The 20,847-nt window shown below is 53.1% G+C and overlaps 1 long non-coding RNA gene across 4 annotated transcripts in view; it reads left to right on the top strand.

Annotated features, from left to right (window-relative positions):
- The first annotated feature begins 950 nt into the window (after nucleotides 1-950).
- The window catches only part of LOC308648605, a 32,492-nt gene continuing 12,595 nt past the window's right edge, over nucleotides 951-20,847 (top strand). Inside the window, exons 1-6 of one of the 4 annotated variants that reach the window (XR_014021880.1) lie at nucleotides 951-1,095; nucleotides 10,638-10,785; nucleotides 12,024-12,136; nucleotides 12,243-12,960; nucleotides 19,196-19,298; nucleotides 19,983-20,157. This is a non-coding gene — a long non-coding RNA (uncharacterized lncRNA). Of the gene's footprint in view, nucleotides 1,096-10,637; nucleotides 10,786-12,023; nucleotides 12,137-12,242; nucleotides 12,961-19,135; nucleotides 19,299-19,982; nucleotides 20,158-20,847 lie in introns of all 4 variants that reach the window. The other 3 variants (XR_014021879.1, XR_014021877.1, XR_014021878.1) reach the window with 3 other exon arrangements.

The following is a 20,847-nucleotide window of genomic DNA, read 5'->3' as shown; positions in this document are numbered from 1 at the left end:
TGTGAGGCAATGCAAGAGAGTTCAGTGTGAGATCATCAGTTTATGAAGCAAACCTAGCCCCTGGGCTAACCCACCGACATGGGTTAACTGGGTGGTAACCGAGCACCAGAGGTACTTCCTTCCTCTAGTTGTTCTTGTCAGAGCCCTCTGAACTGGCCCATCCCCCACGCCAGCCTCTGAATGACCCTCCATATCATTGCGTTGGGGGCCAAGCGTCCCACACAGGAGCCTGGGGGAGCCATGCCTCACTCAGTTCAAAACAAGGAAAAATGCCCTTGGGAGCAGCCGGGGCCAGGGGACGCTGCCAAACCTCCTCAGTGCCTTGGTCCCAAGGCACACACCTGCCTCCACCAATCCAGGACCTGCCCGGCTTGCCCCGCGGGCCATGCAGAGCTCAGGGGCGATAGGTCTGCATCCAGGTGCTCTGGCCACACATCTTAATGGGGCAGGAATTCTGCAGAGAGACGGGGCTGCTTTAGTTCCCATCGCCTCCTTATTCCAAAGGGAGACCAGTAGGCGATGACCCTCGCGGGTACGAGCCTGACCTTTGGCATTAAATAGACCTGACTTCAGTTCCAGGTTTGCCACCTCAAGCTGGGAGACCTTAGAGGAGTTGCCTGATGGCTCTGCGCCTCAGGGATCTGCATAATAATGGCAGGGGAAGGCAGACGTGTGTGTGTGTGTGTGTGTGTGTGTGTGTGTGTGTGCATCATTATGTACTATTATATTTACCTTTATTCCCAGTTTTGAAAAGACAGCTGTGTAGGTTTATTTAGTAAAAACAAAGGGTGTTTAATCTTTTAAAATGTCTTCCCAAAGTAGAGTTGTTGGAACATGCCCTCAAAAATGACCAAACCGACCGTGTTCTCTCCAATTTTACAAGCTTATTTTCTGCTGTTGCTCTCACATATGGCCAAATATTTGATTTCATTATAGATATCAGTAGAAATGTTATGCTTTTCAACAGCTGAAACCCTGAGGAGGTTTTGGAAATGGAAGAGAAGAGAAGCATCCTCTTCCACGAGTAAAGCTTTCCCTAGACTCCGAGCCTGGCAGGAGGCCTGTGGGCTGGAGGACTTATTTCATCATTCACAGGTAGGGGTGCGAGCCGAGGACCTCAGCCCCCTCCTGTGGAGCTGGGGATGGAGCCTGGTACCCAGGACATGCTAGGCAAGGCTCTGCCCTGTGCTGAGGGTGCCTTCCTATGGGAACCAAAGTGACCGGTGGCAGTGGCGTGTCCTCATTTGCCCAGAGCCACCTGGGGCTCATGGGTGGGACCTCGGGAGCATGATCTGATGCTCTATGGAACCTCCTGGGAATTGGTGGGTCCTCAGTCAGCCCGCATCATCCTCAAGATGGCATGGAGGCCTTAGAGCAGGACACGGGCCACCTTCTCTCTACGGGAGACCAAGAAAAGCCCCTGCGTCCCACCACAGGGATGAGAAGCGGGGACCTCGTGAAGCATCCGGACACGTCCTGCAGGACTAGGGTTAAGGTTTGGTGGCTCTTTCCCTCAGAGACCCAATGCAGAGGCCCCCAGAGGGCTCGCTTCTCTTAGCTCCGTGGGAGAACAGGGGGCCGGGGACTGGGGGGGGTGGTCTTTGACAGCAAAATGCTTTCCCAAGACCTGAAATTAGCAGAGAAGCCCCAGGTCTGGGAAGGTGGGAGGGTGTGTGGGGGTGGAGGGGTAGAGCCCAAAGCCCTGGGTTCCTGGGTAGACACAGCACAGGAAGCCCGGTCCCCTGTGTAGAAATAACTGTAAAACAAGGACGACTTCACAGAGAGACGAGCAGCCATGTGGCTCCGGAGGCTGGAAGTCTGTGGTTGAGGTCAAGGGTGGTGGCCCTGCAGCGTCCCTCCTTGGCCTTAGGTGGCACCATCCCCATACCCGGGTTCTTCCTTCCTCTGGGGTGTCTTCTCCTCATCCCCTCTTCTTATGAGGCCCTGTCTTCCCGGGTTCAGGTCCACTCTGATGACCTCATCTTCTCACCTCTGAAACTTCCAATCTCCAAGTGCGTTCACCTTCTAGGATACAAGTTGAATGTCCCCTCTGAAGGGCTTGGGACCCGAAGCATTTCAGATTTGGAATTTTTCAGATTTTTAGAATGTCTGCATCGACGAGCTGAATATCCCTCACCCCAAACCCTGAAGCCTCAGTGTTTTGAATTTTGGAGCATTTCAGATTTCAGAAGGCCGTATCAGAGATCCTCAGCACTCCAACCTGTGGGTTTTAGGAGATACTATGCAGCCTCTAGCACTCTCAAGGAGCAGTATCCAGCCCAGGACCTGGCTCCCAGCCTTCTGCCCAGCAGGCAGGTCACTGCCCATGGGCACCTCCTCTTGCACCCAGTTCCCTCCCGCACCCACCCGACAGCAGGCGGCCAGGACTGATGCATGTTGGAGTTGAGGGCAGCTAAGGGAGCAGCCCTGGAGAGGACAGAGCTGGAGGAAGCCCTGGAGGCTCAGCCTCACTGACCAATGGGGGCCACGGGCGGAAGGAAGGCCATGGGCAGCCGCCTGAGTGCAAGTCCTGTGGGCTGATACTGAAAACGGACCTCAGTGCTAGGAGTCACATCTCCTTATCTGCAAAATTCTGACATAATATTTGAGCACTGACTGTCAGGAGGCGCTAAAAGCTCTTATAACACTCGGGAATGTCTCAGCTATAGCTGATAGAATTGTTAAGTGGTAATTACTTCAAAAAAATACTCCAGTATCTCACCTAACAGAACTCTGAAGGCAGGCGGCTGTAGGTTTGGCTCAGGGACTTGGTGATTGAGACACTTTGTTCTTCCCATCCCACCATCTTCAACATGCTATCACCTCATGACCACATGGTGGTTGCCACCATGCCAGTCAGCATGCTGCTCCATCATGTCCTCATGTAAGGAAGAATGAAGAGGTGGGACAGAAGTCTTTTCTTGGGAGATGTTGTCTTTTCTTGCAAATTGAGAGACCATTTTCTTAACCCCTACCATATAGGATTATCGTGAGACCTAACTGTATGAGGTATAGGAAATGAACTGGCATGAAGAAGCATTCCTGAGGGCCAGTCCCCTTTGTGGGAAGGGCTTATAGCAAGATCCCAGTCTTCTGAATTGTCTGGGCAAGACCACAGCAGGCACTTCCCTCTCCGTGCCTCAGTTTTCCCAACCATGCCAAGGGGCTCATAGTGGTCAAGTGGGGAACACTGTAAACCACTCACCCTCCCATGATGACGCCAGCCCTAGGCGGACTCACCTTGCAGACCCACCTACTAGTCACCCAAGGTGCAGGGATGTGGAGGGAGTCACCACCTGGCCAGGCTCCTGTTAGCACTAAGGATGCACTGACTGAGTCGCGGGCTAACCTGGCGCCTCGGTAGAAAGTAGGCATTGAGTGCATACACAGATGACCGTCCCTGATGGGGAAAGCATCCATACTCCTGCTTGATGAGGCTTCTGCTTAAGAATGGGATTCTTGGGGCTGGGGATGTGGCTCAAGTGGTAGCGCGCTTGCCTGGCATGCGTGCGGCCCGGGTTCGATCCTCAGCACCACATACCAACAAAGATGTTGTGTCCGCCGAGAACTAAAAAATAAATATAAAAAAAAAATTCTCTCTCTCTCTCTCTCTCTCTCTCTCTCTCTCTCTCTCTCCTCTCTCACTCTCTCTTTAAAAAAAAAAAAAGAATGGGATTCTTTGCAGGAGGTTATGACACTTTTGTTTTTTAAATTGAACAAACGTAATTCGATGGGGACACACACAAGAACTCGGAGGCCAGCGTGTCAGCTCTAATGACTTCTGCCATTAATCTGATCTACATTTCCAGTATTAGATCATCAGAACAAGAGGCCCTTGCTTGGATGATGTTCATTGTGCTTGGAGACTGTGTGTGAATGTGACCAACCTTTGTCACAGCCGCCCTGTGACCAGCCCCACGAGGCCCTGGGGAAGGAGAAAGGAGAAAACCTGCGGGGCCCTGGGCTCCCAGCCGGGCAGATAGTGCTGCTGCACACAGCTCCAGGGCAACTGGCTGCGTGGACAGAGTGTGTGCTCAGGGACGCTCGGGGACACGGCTCTGCTGGCCGAGGAGGCCCCTCCGGGAGCTGGGAAGGCAAAGCTTCCCAGAGAGCAGACAGACCGGGCAGGGGCGGGCCAGGGAGAGGATGCGCTTGGGCAAAGGCATGGAGGCCGGGAGCAGCATTGCTGTTAAGGAGACTACACTCAGCCCAGAGCCAAAGTGGGAAGGGGAACAAGGGGACCAAGGGGACCAAGGCCAGAGGAGCAGCACTGGACAGCAAGAGGTTGGTGTCACAGGCCAAGGTGCTGGAGCCTGAGGACACGTACCCTCTCTCTGCCCCACCCCTTCCTCTACCTTGGTGTGGGGTCTTAGAGAACCACTATGGCTGTGCCCTGTTGGGGGGGGGGGTGACGGGTCAGGAAGCAGGTGAGCCAGGGTTTAGGACCTGGGTCTGTGGCTGACAAACAGGTGGCAAGTGCGGGGCTCTTCCCCCCCTGGGCTGGTGTGGGTGGGGCTCATCCCCTGCAGCTGTGCGGGAGCTGGGACCCCAGCAGGGTGGCCCAGGCGGTGGACCTTAAGGAAGCTGGCAGCTGTTGGGAGGGATCCGTGCCTTTCTCACAGGAGTGAGGAGAGAACTGGACAGATGGACCCCTTGGCTCTCCCTCCTCCTCTCCCCACAGGATGCCGAGACCCTCACCACAGGCTGAGCAGACGGGACCACCCCTCTTGGCCATTCCGCCTCCAATTGTGAGCTACACAGACCTCTTTATAAAGCGTCCAGCCTCGGTGTTTGGCTATAAAACATGCAGTGCCCAAAGGACAGCGGGTGGCCTTAGCTTCCTCATCTACCCAAGGGAGTGGGTCGGATGTCACTCATGTCCTTCAGAAGGCACAGACATTGAGCTCTTCCATCAGAGGACACCCAGGGTGCGTGCTCCCGGCCGGGTGAGCAGACCCTAGCTCTCATGGGGACCCGGGAGGCTCAGCCCCAGGTTTTCCCAAATAAAGATTCCAGCGCATATGGAGGAGTCTATGGATTTTCCTGGCCACTTTCCCAGGGCCGTCCGCCCACGCCTGCAGAGGCAGAGGAGAGGATGGGTGCTCTTTGTGTGACCCAGGAGAAGGGGTCGCTAGCTCCTCAGCTTGTGACCAGGGGTGTTTTCAGCTTCTGGAAGGAAAAGTGCCATCTTCGGATCCTGAGAGTCAGGGCCGCTGGGAATACTGTGGGCAAGTATTTAATGAAGCTTTTAAAAGTAACAATGGCCAAGCGTCCTCAGAGGAGGACTGACGCTGCACAGCGAGGAGCCCGGGGTCCACTAAGGTGCTTTTGTGTTGGAAGCGGATCTCCCTGCACAGAGGGACGCTGGCTAGTGTCACCCTTTCCCAATTAACAAATTTGGTCCTCACTTGGAGTTTTGCATTTCCAGGACTCTGAACAAGCTGCCTTCACTGTGCGCAGTGGACAGAGACCTGGGGCGTCTTCTCCCCCATCAGCCAGACTTGGGCTGGGAATCGGTCTAATCAGTGTCACCTGGGTCCTGTTTCCTCTCTCTCTGTCTTTCTCCAACTCTTTAAGACCCTAGAGAAGAAATGACATCCCTGTCTGTGATTTCCTTGCTTGCCAAGTTGGCTGAGCGAGTGAGCCCTGTGGAGACTTTCCTGCATACCTGGTCTCCTGGCCTCCAGATGTGGAGTCTGGCTGGCCTCATCAGTGGCAGGGCCTCTGCAGCACCATGGAGAGGAGAGGGTCCTAGAGACCAGGTATCGTGGGCCACGCCTCTAACTGGAAACTGGCTTCCGAGTTTGAGAGCCGTGTCCTTTGGCCAAGCGACTTCCCCGTCACTGAGCCTGTCTTCTGTAAACAGTGACGGATGCACACCCTTCCTCAGCACCCACACCTCGGGGTCTGGGAAGCAGCCAAGGAGCTGTGCTTGGAAAGGCTCGAGGGCCTAGCACCGCCAGCTTGGCTTCAGTGCCCACTGCACAGACGAGAAAGCCGGGGCTGGATCTGGAATCAGGACACGGTGGCTCTGTCCTCCTGCCACCCCCTCCCTCCTCCACTGCCCCTCGTCCCACCTTGCTCCCCCTCCACACCCCACCCAGGCCTCCAGCCCATCTCCCTTCCAAAGCGGAGGACCCGACACTTGGTTCTGTTTTCCCTGAGCAACTGTTCTCCTGTGTGCTCCTGGCCACACCCCGAGGCTCCTGGAGGGTCTTTGAGAAGGTTTGTCTGTTTAAGTCCAAAGCACTTGGAGACGTCAGGTTAACTATACGGGAATTTTCCTGGTGTGTGTGTGTGTGTGTGTGTGTCTGTGTGCCTATCTCTGTGTGTGTATGTCTGCGTGTGTGTGTCTGCGTGTGTGTGTCTGTGTCTGTGTGTGTATGTCTGCGTGTGTGTGTCTGTGTCTGTGTGTGTGTCTGTGTGAGGTTTCGGTGGAGCTGAATACTGGGGGCTGGCGGTGACATGCTTGAGCAGCAGCCACGGCGCTCCTGCTGTCATTGTGAGGAGGCCATATTGTATGGCGGATGAGATGAGGTGCCTGTAACATGGGGAGGAGGGTGTAACCCGCCCTTGGCTGGTGGTGGTGGGGGCTCGCGGGACACTGGGCACTCAGCTCCTGCATCTGGAGCAGTGTGACTGGCGAATTCATCGTCAGGCCCTTCCCAGCCCCACGTGGCCAGCTGTCACTCAGCGCTCTGTCAATCATGGCAGGTGCAGTCCTGCTTGCAAGGTGGGAAACACCTGCCCTGGATGGATGTGGGTCTGGCACGACGAGACCCAGTAGCCATCCCAGGATAATGAGATGCTCAAGTTAGACGCACAGCAGACACCCCTCCTGCAGGAAGGAAGATGGGGAAACGCAGGGGTGGTGGACGAGCTGGAATGCAGAGGGTGGTGGCCTGGGAGCTGTTCCAGGTGGTCCCACCACCACACAGCACCCACCAGAGCCTGCCAGCCTCCTCCAGATGCAGTCTGCCTTCAGACAATTCTTGAAAGGCTGAAAACTATGCATGGCACGGTTGTAAGGTGGGAAGGACGCTGTGTCCACTGGGTTGACCAGTGTTCTTTGGAATCCTCAAAGCAAGCTCTGGGAAGCAGGTGTTCGTATCCATTTTACAGATAAGCAAACCAAGGTTCAGAGAGGTGAGGCCACTTGCCTGATGTTACACAGCTTGGGGTGGGAATTTCAGTCTCTTTTTCTGTAAAACTCTGACTTTCCTGCTGGACCTTATTGTAGTCCATGGACATGCACGGGGCCAAGTGAGCAACATGAGAAGGCACTTCTGCTTTGCTGGGGTGGGCTACAGGAGTCACTGAAAAGTAGCCCTTGAGGACCAGCCTGTTTAGTGGGCTCAGGCACAAATTCTCCAACCTAATGGTAGGCTCCTTTGCCATCCCCAGAAGGCTGTTGAAAGTACTGAATAAATGTTGATTGGATAGAGACCTACAATAGTTGCTCACTACCAGTTACCATATGCCAGGCTCTTCTGCCATAGCCATTTGACCTTCACCATGACCCCCAAGAGTCAGCAGCACTTAGCAGCAGGAGTGAAGTCGCAGAGGGGTAGGACCTCTCACCACAGCACCGCAGTCCAGAAGGGTCGGAGCCAGGATTTGGGTCCAGGCGGCAGGTCTGGCTGTGAGCATGTGCTCTTCAATCCACCATCAGGGGCCTCGGGGACCTGAAGACATGACGGATAGACACATGGGTGTCAGACCAAGAGACACATGGACGTCGGGCAAAGAGATGACGGACAGACACATGAACATCCCGCAAAGACAAGAGGTGTCTCTGTCGAAGGTCTCTGAACCTCAGGCCCTGCACTGGGCTCTTTCTTTACCTCCTGGACCCACACACCAAAGGGCTGTGGGTGAGTGACAGGAAGACAGGGGCTCAGAAAGTCGAGACCCTGGGAGCCAGGCAGCCGCGGAGCCAAAATTTAAAGCAAAATGCTTCACCAAAGCCCAAGGCCATCCCAGGCTTCCAGAGGACCCTTGGAGGTCGAGAAAGGGGACTGTGTGCCCAAGTGTGAGAGGATGCAGCCCTGGGCATTTGGCCGGTGGGCCAGGGACAGCGCAGGAGCACGCGGAGCCACCATCCCGTGGCGCACCGAGGATTGGCAGCCTTCTTTTGTGGGAATTTCACTCGTTATACGTTTTCAGCTTTCGTGATGCTCCTGACAGCCGCCGTGGGATGATTGCAGGATAGGAGACTGTAACCTTAGAGTTTGCTGAAAACTCAGCCGGTGGGCGGTCTGTTGTCTCCCTGGGCATGCTGGGAGCCGCTGCTTCCAAGTGTTTCCTTACCAACTCTGGCTTCTGAGCTCTCCAGGTGAGCAAGCCAGGCTGGACCACAGGGGAGAGGCACCAGCCGAGGTCCTGTCGAAGCTGCAGGATGGGGACCCTGTGGGACCTCGTGGAGGAAGGGAGTCCAGGGTGCCTCAGGTTCAGGGCACCCAGATGGCTGGAGATGAGGACCAGCTAAGAAGAGAGAGAGTTCTGCACACACTGCACAGCTCTTCTCCGTGGCCTCAGGGTGAAATCTCCGCCTGCCACTCAGGCCACACTGTGGTCCCTATGCCTACTGCCAGGCCTTGGGAGGTGGCACATTCTGGCCAGAGGTATTTCCTTCAGTGTCCCTGGAACTCAGCCTCGGCCCTTCCTTTCCTAACTCTTCTGTTCTCAGGGGACTCTATGGACACAGAAGTGATGCCCACCAGCCCAGTGTCTTCATCCTTTTCCTGCTCCGAGCTCCCTCGCCTTTCGGGGTGAGGCCCTGGGCAGGCAGGGGCCCAGCAGGCAGGGGCCCAGCAGGCAACGCCATGTCTTAACCCTTGAGCCCAGCGAGGGTGCCATCAGATGCAGATGGCAATTCTGGAATTCACATTTCTCCTTCTTCTCCTCTCCTTCCTCTTCTTCTCTTTCCTCTCTTTCTTTTTATTTTATTTTTTGCGGTGCTGTAGATGGACCCCAGGGCCTCGCGCACACCAGACCAGCACTCCACTACTGAGGCACCTCTGCAGCCAGGAGTCAGCACTTTTAAAGTGTCTCTGTAGGTGTCAAGTGTCCCTGTAGGTGTCAAGTGTCCCTGTAGGTGATGCGAGCCAGAGAGGCTTAGGCTACAAAGTGATGAAGCTACATGAAACCCCTGGAGGGCAGAGGGCCTGATAGGAGGCTGTCTAAATAAGTCCCCTGAGCACCAAAACGAGGGTACAGATCAATAGTCCAGGAGGCCGGGCTTCGCTACCCAGCTCTCCAGTCCAAACTTTGCTGGGAATGTCCCTGAAGACAAGGACTGCCAGCTTCTGCTAAGCCTCAGGGATGGGAACCTGGCCTGTGGCCAGGGCTGTGCTGTGGACACCTGCAGCCCAGCATCAGTAGTGCTGTTCCCAAGGCCTGGAAGGTGGCTGGTGCTCTGCTGCTGTGCTGCCCCTGGACAGTGCCAACCAAAGTTTGCAGGAGAGACCCCCAGAATCAGGAGCTAAGGTCTGGTGGTGGGTCTCCCTCATCTTCTCCCACCATAAGAGACACTGGCCCAGCTTGCAGGGGATCTGGGTCAGAGTTTGTCTGCCGAGATCTCTGGCAGTGCTGACACTGGGCTGTGGCTTCCTGCTGGGCTCTGAGCTGCCCTTCAGCATGCTCCGGAGACTGGCCAGCAGTGGAGGATAGCGGAGGGAACCCAGGGGGCCCTCACTCTAGCCAGATCTTATATGTTCCACTTGTTAGATGCCTGGGTAAATTTTCCATTTGTCCTCAGTGTCCCAAAGTGTGCAACACCATCAAAAGTCCTGAACACATCACAAGTCCTGCTTATCTATTACTGAGTACAAACCACCTTAATTGGGGGGGGGGGCCTTAAAACAAAAAAGCAAACCTGAATTCTTCTCTCATGGTTCTGTGGGCACGGTCTGGTGGTCTTTGCTGGGGTCCCATGCACTGTGGTCAGATGGCAGCCGTCTGCTGCAATGGCTGCCTAGGGACGTCTCTCTCCCCATGTGCGCCCTTTCCACATGGCCAGCATGGGACCTCTTCATGCTAGGGCTATCTCAAACTGGTCAGATTTATTACATGCTGCAAGCATCCCAGAGACCCAGAGATCCAGGGCTACTTAGGACCCAGCATGGGAATTTACTCAGCCTGGAGTTCCACTGGCTGGAGACAAAAGGCTTGAGCAGCCTCATTTGGAGGAACAGGAACCAGTTCAGGGAGTGGGTGCCCAGAGTCCCTGATCTGCAGACGAGCACCACACCTGCCCCGGGGGTTGGGTAGCACAGGACTTGAGGAACATGAGAGAAGAGGAGCTGGATGAGTAGCCCAGAACCTGCGACAGCCGCCCAGATATCCAGAACATTCCCAAGGAGAAAGCAATGCCCACATGTTTCCATAGCTCACTTGCCATTCTTCCTCATGGCAAACTGTCCAACAGGACAAAGGAAACCGCCTCTGGCACCGTCTGGCCAGAGTCCCCCACTGTCTTTCCCTGGGGTCTTAGACTCCTTCTTTTGTATTGTTTCTACATGTTGCCAGTGATTTTGCTTTTCGTTTGTTTGTTTTGCTTTTGTGCTCTGGTTTTTGTTCTTAATGCAGCTTTCAGAAAGGGTAAAGACCCCTTGCTCTCCTGTTCTGCCCTCCAGAGTGACCCTGATCCCCAGCGGTTGGCGCATCCTTCCAGAGACGGACGGCATACTCACAGGTGTAAAGGAATTCTCCCAAACTAAGTGAGGAGCCCTCTGTGGAACGCACTTGGACTTGTGGTGCACATGTGTGCAGGAGCACAGGCAGGTGTGCATGAGTGTGTGTCTCCTCAACATCCTGCAGGGAGCAGTGCACTGGGACCTCAGAGCACCTCACTGGCCCCTTGTCCAGCTGCACAAGGTTCCGTGGCATGGATGAGCCACCCTTCTGCTGCCTGCAGTCCTGGCTGATGGGCAGTGAGTGGGTAGGTAGTTTGCAGAGTGGCCTTTACAGACACGATTTCCCTCCTCTTTGTGCCAACCTGCCTATTTTATTTTATTTGTCACTATGTCTGTCTGTAACAAGATAGTAACTCCTTTGTATCAGAGTTGAAATTATCCCTTAAGTTAATTGTTAATGTACAACATTTTCCGTCACTGTATCTGTAGTTGTTGCACGTTCCCTTTAAGGACAGAGCCTAGAACAGCAAATTGACCCAGGAGAGTTATAGCCAACGGAGTGGTCCTAGACACCTGACCCCTGCTGCAGGTTTCCAGGAACCAGGGCTTTGGGACCCAGCAAGCTCAGTTACATAGTCCAACTCCCCTGAGTTCTCCCAGCCTACCCTCTCCTTTCCCAGATTTTAGAACACAGTAATAAATGCTCAGACTTTTAAGTCAGACAGAAAAGGGACCAAATCTTGGCTTCGCCTTTGGGGAGTGCCCACAGGGGAAGCACTCACCCCACAGAACCTCAGTTTCCCAGTATAGAAAATAAACCTAGCTGGGCATGGTGGCACATACCTGTAATCCCAGTAACATAGAGGCTGAGACAGGAGGATTGGGAGTTCAAAGCCATCCTCAGCAAAAGTGAGGCACTAAGCAACTCCGTGAGACCCTGTCTCTAAATAAAATACAAAATAGGGCTGGGGATGTGGCTCAGTGGTTGAGTGCCCCTGAGTTCAATCTCCAATACCAAAAATATAAATAAACAAACAAACAAATCAAACCTTAACAGAGCTCCTAATTCCCTGGCTGAAGAGGTATGAAGTATCTGTTTATTTACACACCCACCCCTTCACATCCAAAGGAGACTAGTTCCCAGGGTTCCCTTCCAATACCCAATCCTGTGGATGCCCAACCCTGTAGGTGAAGTGGGTAACATTTACATAGAACCTGCACATACCTTTCTGTGTAGCTTAAATTACCTCTGGATTATTTATAACCCCAAATACAATATCAGTTCTCTGTAAATATTTGTTATACCACATTTCAGAAAATAATTTCAAGAAAAAATGAAGTCTATTCATGTTTGGTATACACGTTTTTCCCTCTGAACATTTTCAGTGCATGATTGAACCCAAGGAAAGGAGGCTATAGAGAGATCCCCAAAGTCCAGCCAGCACTCAGGCTTTGTAATCCTTGTGTGACGTCCCCCGTAATTTGGAGGAGAAAAGCAGGTGAGGAGCTGAGCCCAGATTCCCCTCTGGCCCCGTGAAGCCCACGGCTTGTTCTAACCTCAGAAACTCAGACAACCGCAGACATGTATGGTCTTCCTACTTGCAGAGGCAGGAGCATATTGCTCAGAACAGAGCATCCAAATGGACCTCTTGCAGCTGCTGGGTGGAAGTGTCAAATAGTCTTCTGGCAGCTTCTGGTCCAACCAGAGTGAGCATCTGTTGAGAGCTACAGCTGAAGGGGCCCCAGCAAACTTCCAGCTGCCAGCTGATTGGCTCCTCTGTGGTGATGCTCATTGGGCTGTTTCCCCCGCCCTTTCAGACCACTGGAGCTGCTCATTGGGAGATTCTTTTGGCTCCGCCCACACAACCCAGCCAATCAGCCTCAAGAGTGGGAGGAGTGGGGGTTGAGAGGCTCCCTGAAAGCTGGTGGTGGCAGTTGAGCTCTGAGGGAATTCCTGAAGAGCTCCTGTGGTGCTGCTTGTGTTCTAAAAATAAAGTTCATTTCTGCTTGACAAGTGGCTCGTGAATTGTGCCCAGCCAGACTGTGGCAAGTGTCACCTTCCAGCTGCAAGGCAACTGCCAAGGTTTAACCCCAAAGAATGAAAGTCCAAGCCCAGAGAAAGACTGGCGTGACTGTTCACAGCCTCCTGCTCAAACCAGCAGACAGGTGGAAGATGGGGCCCCATCCGAGGTGTCCATCAACAGGAGACTGGATCATCAGGACTGTAGAACACTCTGGGGCTGCAGGAAGCCCCGACTACTGCAAGGCAGCGATACAGAGGAAACTGAAAAGCACGTCGAGCAAAGAGAGCCAGACAGAAAAGGTAGTATTGCACGACTCCACTAATAGAAAGTTCTGGAACAGGAAAAGAAAGGGCTGAAGGGTGGTTTCTCAGGGGCAAGCAGCGGGAGGGTATGGCCTGGGGGTGTGCAGAACCCTGGATATGGTCTGCAGCTGAACGTCGTCGCTGAGAGGTGCCAGGAAGACCTGGGCATTTCTGTCTATGCAGATTTTATCTCTATAATGAGGAGAACATGAATTTTGAATCCTAGTGAAGGACACCATGCTGAGGTGTTTAGAGAGGAAGTGTACGCATGTTTGCAACTCACTTTGAAATACATCAAAAATAAGGTAGGTTGACAGCTGGACAGATGGATAGATGTGAGGTAAAAATAAACAGAACCCTAAAAACCATGGATCAAGAGGGTGAGCCCACGGATGTTCACTGTAGAACTCTCCAATTTTCTGTATGTTTGAAATTCTTCCTAGCAGAATGTTGGAGGAGAAAACATCTGAAAAGTTATTGCCTGGGTTTACCTCCTGCCTTTACCCTCCTACCTCTGTGACCTTAGAGGAGTTGCTTGGTATCTCTGTGCTCTGCCTGTTTCCTCATCTATAGAACATTGATAAACTTTGGACTATTCAGAAGATTAGATGAGGTGTTACTATGAAGCATTTAGAATTGGCACAAAGTAAGTTCTCAGTGCTCCGAGGTGGTGACTGCATGGCCTGGTCCTCATGGGCTGTATTGTTCAATGCTTCCAACACTGATTCCAAGAGGCAGTGTCCTAGAGGGATGTGTGGGGCAAACTGTGATTCCCCTCCACCCTCAATTTCTTCAACTCAAAAGTGGAAATAATTAAACTGCCTGGGCTTTTAAGAGGCCTAAATAAAATACTTTGCATAAATAAAAGCAATTAAAACACAGCTCAGTTGAAGCCCTCAGCCCAACCTGCTTCTCCCCTGACTCAGATGGAGGAGGTTGACTGAGTAGAAGCCTCCCCAGCCCCTGCTACAGACATGCTCAGGACGGGACTGCACCTGATGATGGACGGCTGGGGGCATGGGCAATAGGAGGGAGCCCAGCCCCAGTCTCAGGGCAAACTTGCAGCTTCCCTGGGCAATGGGAGATGCGGCCTCAGCCCTTGGAGTCCTGCTGGCAGCCTCTGAGTCACAAGAGTGTCTGAACAGGACAGATCCTGGGATAGTCACATGGGATTCTTCTAGACTACATAGGCCACCCATTGTGTGGCATCCACACCCGGGGCTGGGTGGCCTCCCTGCGGGCCTGCTCTGCCAATCAGTGGGAACGAGGCTGCCTGTGTCACCGTCCATTGTCCAGCACAGCTCCACTGTGAGGCCATCACAGGAAGCAGATTCCTCCTGCAGTTATGAGCACCGTCCTTGCAGAGTGCTGGACTGTGTCTGAGGCCACCTGCTAGGATTTCAATGAAAACACATAATTTAAACAAAAAAGTTCAAACTGTCATTCAGGACTTCCTAGAGCCTGTTATTTCACCATCTCCAGTTCTTTCCTAATGGGTGCTTTGACTTCCTGCAGAAATGCCCTCGAAACACAAATCAATGGATGACCCCATGGCCTGGCCCTGCCTGCTTTTCAGGGAGCAATTTCTCCTTCTCGAGTTTAAAATCCATCTGGGTTTCAAGAGGCTCTTAATTCAGGGATTGCTGATTCGCTTCTTTCTGACAAAAATGCTGTTTTGTGAGAGAAATTTGCAACCCCCCAGAGACTCTTTAGAGATCTTCTAGAAACGCTGGGCGTATCGGCAGTGAAGGCCCTGGGTGAGCTCTCGAGTGCTCTTTATCTCCCTCTCAGCAGCACTTCATGGAATTCAAACCCCAAACCTCATGAGTTTTCCATGGAGTATAAAGCAGCTAGGGAAGGCTGCTCCTGGGGAGAAGGGGGCTGGGGGGTGAGGAGGTGCAGGTTCAGCAGGCACTCCTCACCCCACCTGGCACCGCTCCACCACCCAGGTGGCTGCTCATGCCCTCATCCGCCCAGGCGGGCTGTCCCCCACCAGTTCCTGCACAAACTCAGCAGCATTGTTAGCTGTGTCACCAACATGGATTTAAATTTTTTTTTAATTGACACATGATGATTGCACATATTTATGAGGTACATGGGACGTCTCCATGCACATGTGCAATGTGAGATGGCCACATTAGGCAGCACGCATGGCCATCACTTTATCCGTCATGTTGGGATGTCCAGTCTCCTCTTCCCTAGCTACTCTGAGGTACACAAGGAGCTGCTGTCCGTCATACCTACCCACGGGCCACAGGTGTTAGATGTCATCCTTCCCATCCAGTTGCACCTGTGCCCAGTGCCATCCTCACTCTGTCTCCCCCCATGTCCTTCCCAGCCTCTCTCTCTCTCTCTCTCTCTGATTTTTAACTCAAGTTTCCTGTCGCCCCAGGTGGGGTTCCCCTGAACTTCACTAGTTCCCCTTGAACATGACTTTCCCCATCCACCCTGGCCCTCGGCTGCCGAGCCCTCTCCGGCCACCCATACCCATCATGGGTATGTGAAGCGGGCATGCAGAGTGGCTGAAGCTCAGAGCCTGGAGTCCCACGTGAGGTCGAGCTCCGGTTCTTCAGAGCTCTGACTACGTGGGCTGAAGCCGGCGACCTCATCCTTCCACGCGTAGTTCCTTTCCTGAAGAATGGACAGAAAACAGGCGCCCACCTGGGGCTGTGAGAAAGGTGAACTGAGATCCTTGTAAGACTGTTGGGCCATGGAGTACAGTCAGTAAAGAGCCACCCAACTAGAGGGCAGGCTGGCCCTCCGTGGAGCTGGAGAAAGAGCTTCCAGAGTCTGTCTCCTGGGAGAAGCACTGGTAAGTACACCTTGTCCACCTTGCCACACGCAGACAGCCCAGGAGGCGCATAACATGGATGTCTTAGGACGGATGTGTCTCTGTCTCCTCTCTCCACTCCACTGCCGGAGGACACTGCCCGCTGGCTTTCTCTGGTACCCCAGTCCGAGGTACTTAGAGTCAGGCCTGCAAGATGTCCCTGTGGAGAACAACCTGAGAAGTGTCTTTGGGATGCTCTGGGAGGCAAGGTGCCATCCGAGTGTCACTTTGGATGTGAAATTCATCCTCCAGATCCATGCCAGAGACTCAGAAAATCCATCACTTAGCAACAGCTGACCCCATCAGAAAGGGACACCAGACTTCTGCGACCTTGGGGACACACAGTTGGAAAACCATCAGCAACTACTGATTGGAAAGGACCCCGAAGGCAGAGGCATTTGTAAATAACCATTGACTCACTGTGGTGTGAGGACACAGTGTGGAAACAGACCCAGCACTGGAGTTGGTCTCAGAGAGCTCAGCTGGGGCGGATGGCGTGACCTGGAGCAAGAACTTGGCCTCCATGAATGTCACTCTCCTGACCTCCAGCAGAGAGGATTGATCATATTTGTCAACATTATTACAAATACTGAATAATTGACACAGAACGCACTGAACACAGTGCTAGCCCAGAGTGAACCCTGGCGAGCAGTGGCCATTGTTCATATTAACAAAGTATGACTCAAGAGTTCACTCTGAAACCTGGCACCGCGTGTCCAATATTTATTAAAATTCACGTGCACAGTAGTGAACCTGCCAAGACTCCCTAGGGACAGAATGACACATGGCTTTGCCAATCCTGTTTAGTCATCTTGCCCTCCCTCTGCCGCATCCTGACTTACGCGACTTCTGAACAGACCAACCTGGGTGGGTGTGGACACAACTGTGTGTCGAGAGCTTCAGGACTTCCCTGGATGCTCGGGTACAGGGCCACTAACGACAAATAAACAGTAATGATAAGGTCGTGTTTAAGTGCCAGACACTGTATTACATCTCACACACACACACACACACACACACACACACACACACACATTTTTTCCTATTTCATCAAAAATACAAGTGCTATCATCCAGTCTGGAATGTCTGGCTCAAGACTAAAATGAAGTAATTTATACCAAGAGGGATACATGCAAAAATGAGAAAAGTCACATTGACGGCAGAAGAATTTTCTAACTCAAATCTGAGTCCATCATGAACACCCTTGCCATGCCACCCATCCAAGTACCTGACTTAAACAACTGAATGAATGGAAGATGGAGGGAGGGAGGGAGGGAGAGATGGATACAGGGAGGGAAGGAAGGGAGGGCAGGAAGAAAGGGAGGGAGGGTGGCTGAGGTGACGGGTTTAGCTTTGGAAAGGTTGAGTCTGCAGAGCCGCTGGGTAGATGAGGGAAGCCCTGTCCAGGAGGCAGGACAATGCATGGGCTAGAAAGCAAAACAGTTTGGGGAATGGTAAAATAGAATTTTATGATTTTTAAATTTCTTTTGCCTGTCTCAGACTCAGTTTTCCCTTTTATAAAAATAAAATAAGAGAAGGGCTAGGCTCAGTGGTGCACACCTGTAATCCCAGCAGCTCAGAAGGCCGAGGCAGGAGGATCGAAAGTTCAAAGCCAGCCTCAGCAACTTAGTGAGGCCCTAATAAGGAATATAGCCGGACCCCTCTTGCTAACAGAGAGAGAGAGAGAGAGAGAGAGAGAGAGAGAGAGAGAGAGAGAAAGAAAGAAAGAAAGAAAGAAAGAAAGAAAGAAAGAAAGAAAGAAAGAGAAAGGAAGGAAGGAAGGAAGGAAGGAAGGAAGGAAGGAAGGAAGGAAGGAAGGAAGGAGGGAAAGAAAAGAAAAGAAAAGAAAAGAAAAGAAAAGAAAAAGGGCTGGGGAAGTGGCTCATTGGTTAAGTGCCCCTGGGGTCAATTCCTGGGACCAAGAAGAAAGAGTATAGCTGGGGCATACCTCAGTGTTAGAGAACTGATCCCCTGTGCACGAGCCCCATTTCCCACCCAGCACCACCACAGGAGGAGGGGAGGGAGGGAGAAAGCAATGCTCCTTCTTTGCAGGTGTTTTGGGAATCCTCATCCCACTCAGACAGGTTGACAGGGCCAGATGACATTCAAGCGCCTGCACACAGTGCCTGTCCTTGAGCATGACTGGAGCCATGTCACATGCGGAAAACTCCATGGGCAAGGGGACAGAGCAGAGGCGAGGAGGGATGGTGGCCACGGGGAGCTGCCTGTTTCATCAGGGGAGCCCCACAAGCAGAAACATCTGGACCCATCTGAGGTCCAAATATTCAGTCCCTGGGTGCCCACCTACCTAGGATTGCACCCATGTCTGATCTGGAACTTGGGTTCCCTGGAATCCTGAGGGGCTCTAGGCAGGGAACCACCCTGCTTGCAAACCTTTGACCCTGTCACGGGGTGGAAGGGCGGCAGCTGCAGCTTAACCACACAGAAGGAGTGGAGTAGGAGCCAGGGTGCCGTCAGGCGTCCAGGACCTGAGGGTGTCCTCGGAGGCCAAGAGCAGAGCGTTCACTGGAGGGAACCTTGAGGAAGGCCGAGGGAAGACAGTTTATTTTTCGAAAAGAGAAGATCCCACTAAGAGGGAAGGGCCCTGGAGCAGCACCACCTGGCACCTGAAGGGCACACGCTGTCCCCTTCCAGTGACCAGTCCCTCACTCAGGTGCTCAGTCTCTGAGGTCTTTGGCCAGGACCTTCCTCCCTCCCTCTCTCCTCTGTGGATGGGTATCATATCCATTTTCTTCAGGCCTTTGGGGGTTGCAGGACAGAAACAGCTCCGTGTGTCTGGGGCAGTTCAGACTCCAGCAGGGCAGAGCCTACTGCGCCCGGGTGGCCTCTCAGCTGCAGTCCCTCTTGTCTCGGCTTCTCTGCACACCTTGGCTTTCTTGCTCTGAGAACTGACATCTCCAAGAAGCTGGAAGGGTGGCCACCGGAGCCCTTGGGGTCACTTTGTCTTCATTGGCAGAGAAGAAAGATGCTCTGCCCTACAGGGAAGAGCTGCCTCTCCCAGTCTCAGTGCCCGCCTGGCTGAGGCACTCTGGGCGTCCCTTTCAGGAAGAAAGGCCACCCCACTTGTAGGAAGGAGGGGACGTGTCTCCCTGAAGGCGGGTATGGCCCCCAAAGAGGTGGAAAGTGTTGGGCAGACAAAACAATCAACACACACCATGTGTCTTTCATCACGGGGACGTTGTGACAGTCGGCAATGTAGCTGGAATTGCTATATAAATGCCACCATGTCTAGCACAATAGCAAGTGTGCTATTAGGTCCTTGTTTAAATATTAAATGGTACAATAGGCTGACCAAGTGAGAGAGACATGCTTACTTCACAGGGCTTGTAAAGAATCTCCCACCACCGAGGGGGGACTCAGCGGCATTCGCTGGTATTTCAGGAAGCTGCTGTCTGCCCCTCGCCATGCTGTGATGCACAACAGGGAGAATCCACTTCGGTCTCCATTCTGCCGCACGACCAGTGCGCAAGCTTCATATCAGAAGGTTCAAAGCATAGAAATTTTACTAGTGAGTTTTAAAATTAAAGAGACAGACTCTCATTACCTTTAATTCCCAGCTCTGGAGACGGCTTCTCCTAGCTCCCGCCTCAGCTACCTAATGTGGTGGCGAGGTTTACAGAAGAGGCTAGTGAGAGAGAAAGAGCACGCCAGGGAGTGAGCTTTTATTGGGGAACAAAAAATTCAAGGGAAATGCCATCCAATGAAGGTCGAGGGGGGCAGCATTCCAAGGTCAGGGTCAGTGATTGGTCTTCGGGTTAGTGGCCAGGCACACCTCCACACGGACAAGCCCTCTTACCTGCGACAGGGTGGGGAAGGCTCTGTCACAGTTGCATCTAAGCGCCTCTCACCCAGCCAGGGAGGCAACTCAAATTACGTGCGAGGATGGCTTCCCACACTCCATCTCTGGCTTCTAAGTCTAAGCTTCTGAAGCCTTTGAAATTTCCTGATAGGAGCCTGTGACACCAAGCTCCTGAGCAATTAGCCTTTCCCGGGTGGTAGGAACAGCTTTTGTCACCAGGGAGGGAAACTGGACACTGAGACCAGCAAAGAGAGCTGGGGACACTGTCATTTCCCTCTGGGAAGGGTGGCTCTGCATTTGGATTTGCTAGGGACAGTCTTAGTTTCTCCCTGTTTCTGGCGTGATTCCATTTTTCTTTCACACCAATAGGTTTCCCAACATCCCGTTGCTCCTCCAAACTGTGGAAGGAAAAGCCAAAGGAACCGGGGCAGAAACCCACAGGAGGCATCTCCAGCATGGCAGACAGGTGACCTTTCCCACCCATGAGCAACAGGACTAAGCCATCCCCTGTCCCAGCCTCTGACCTTCACAGTCGACAACTATGGTGAGTTGGGGACCCCTAGGAGAACCAGGAATTCCTCCCAAGCTGTGTGACAGTGGCTTTGCCTCCTGGCCGCTGACCTCCTCCTCCCCTGCAGCCAGGCTGGAGAGGGTGGTGATGTCCCCCTGCTGTCTTCCCTCCACCCTCCCGGCTTCTGGGCCCACCCCAAGCCTCTGAAGCAGGAAGCCCGTCTGCCTTGTCAGCCCTGCCTTCTAGCACTGGGCCTGGCACCCAGGGCCTGACTGAGAGATGCACAGGACTGTGGGCAGGTAGCTATACCTGCCTGGCCAGCTGAGCTACCGGGAGATTCATTCAAGGTGGATTTTTCAGAGGGACTTGCTGACTAAAAACAGAAGAGGGGAAAAAGCAAGTGAGCAAATTGTCTTAAAAAAAGGTGGCTTCTGCCTCATTTGATTAAACAAGGACAAAAGCTCCAAGACAAGGTGGGGCTGCTCCTTTGCCTCCAGCATGCGTGTGGCTCTGAGCAATAATTCAGGATCCTAGAGAAGAGCAGAGATGAGCTGGTACCTGAGACTCGGAGCATCAGCAACCACTGGCCCGTGAGGGGGAGGAGGAGGAAGAGGAGGCAGGGGATTCAAGGCCCTGTGCGACCCCTTTGCTGGTGTTCCTTAGCATGCCCACATCCAGGTGACAGGGAGCTCTGTGCCCTTTGCTGATTGGATGCAGGGCTGG

This window comes from Spermophilus citellus, assembly GCF_964194105.1.
Source record: "Spermophilus citellus genome assembly, chromosome: 1".
NCBI classification, from domain to species: Eukaryota; Metazoa; Chordata; class Mammalia; order Rodentia; family Sciuridae; genus Spermophilus; species Spermophilus citellus.
This window is presented reverse-complemented; position numbering and strand designations above follow the sequence as displayed.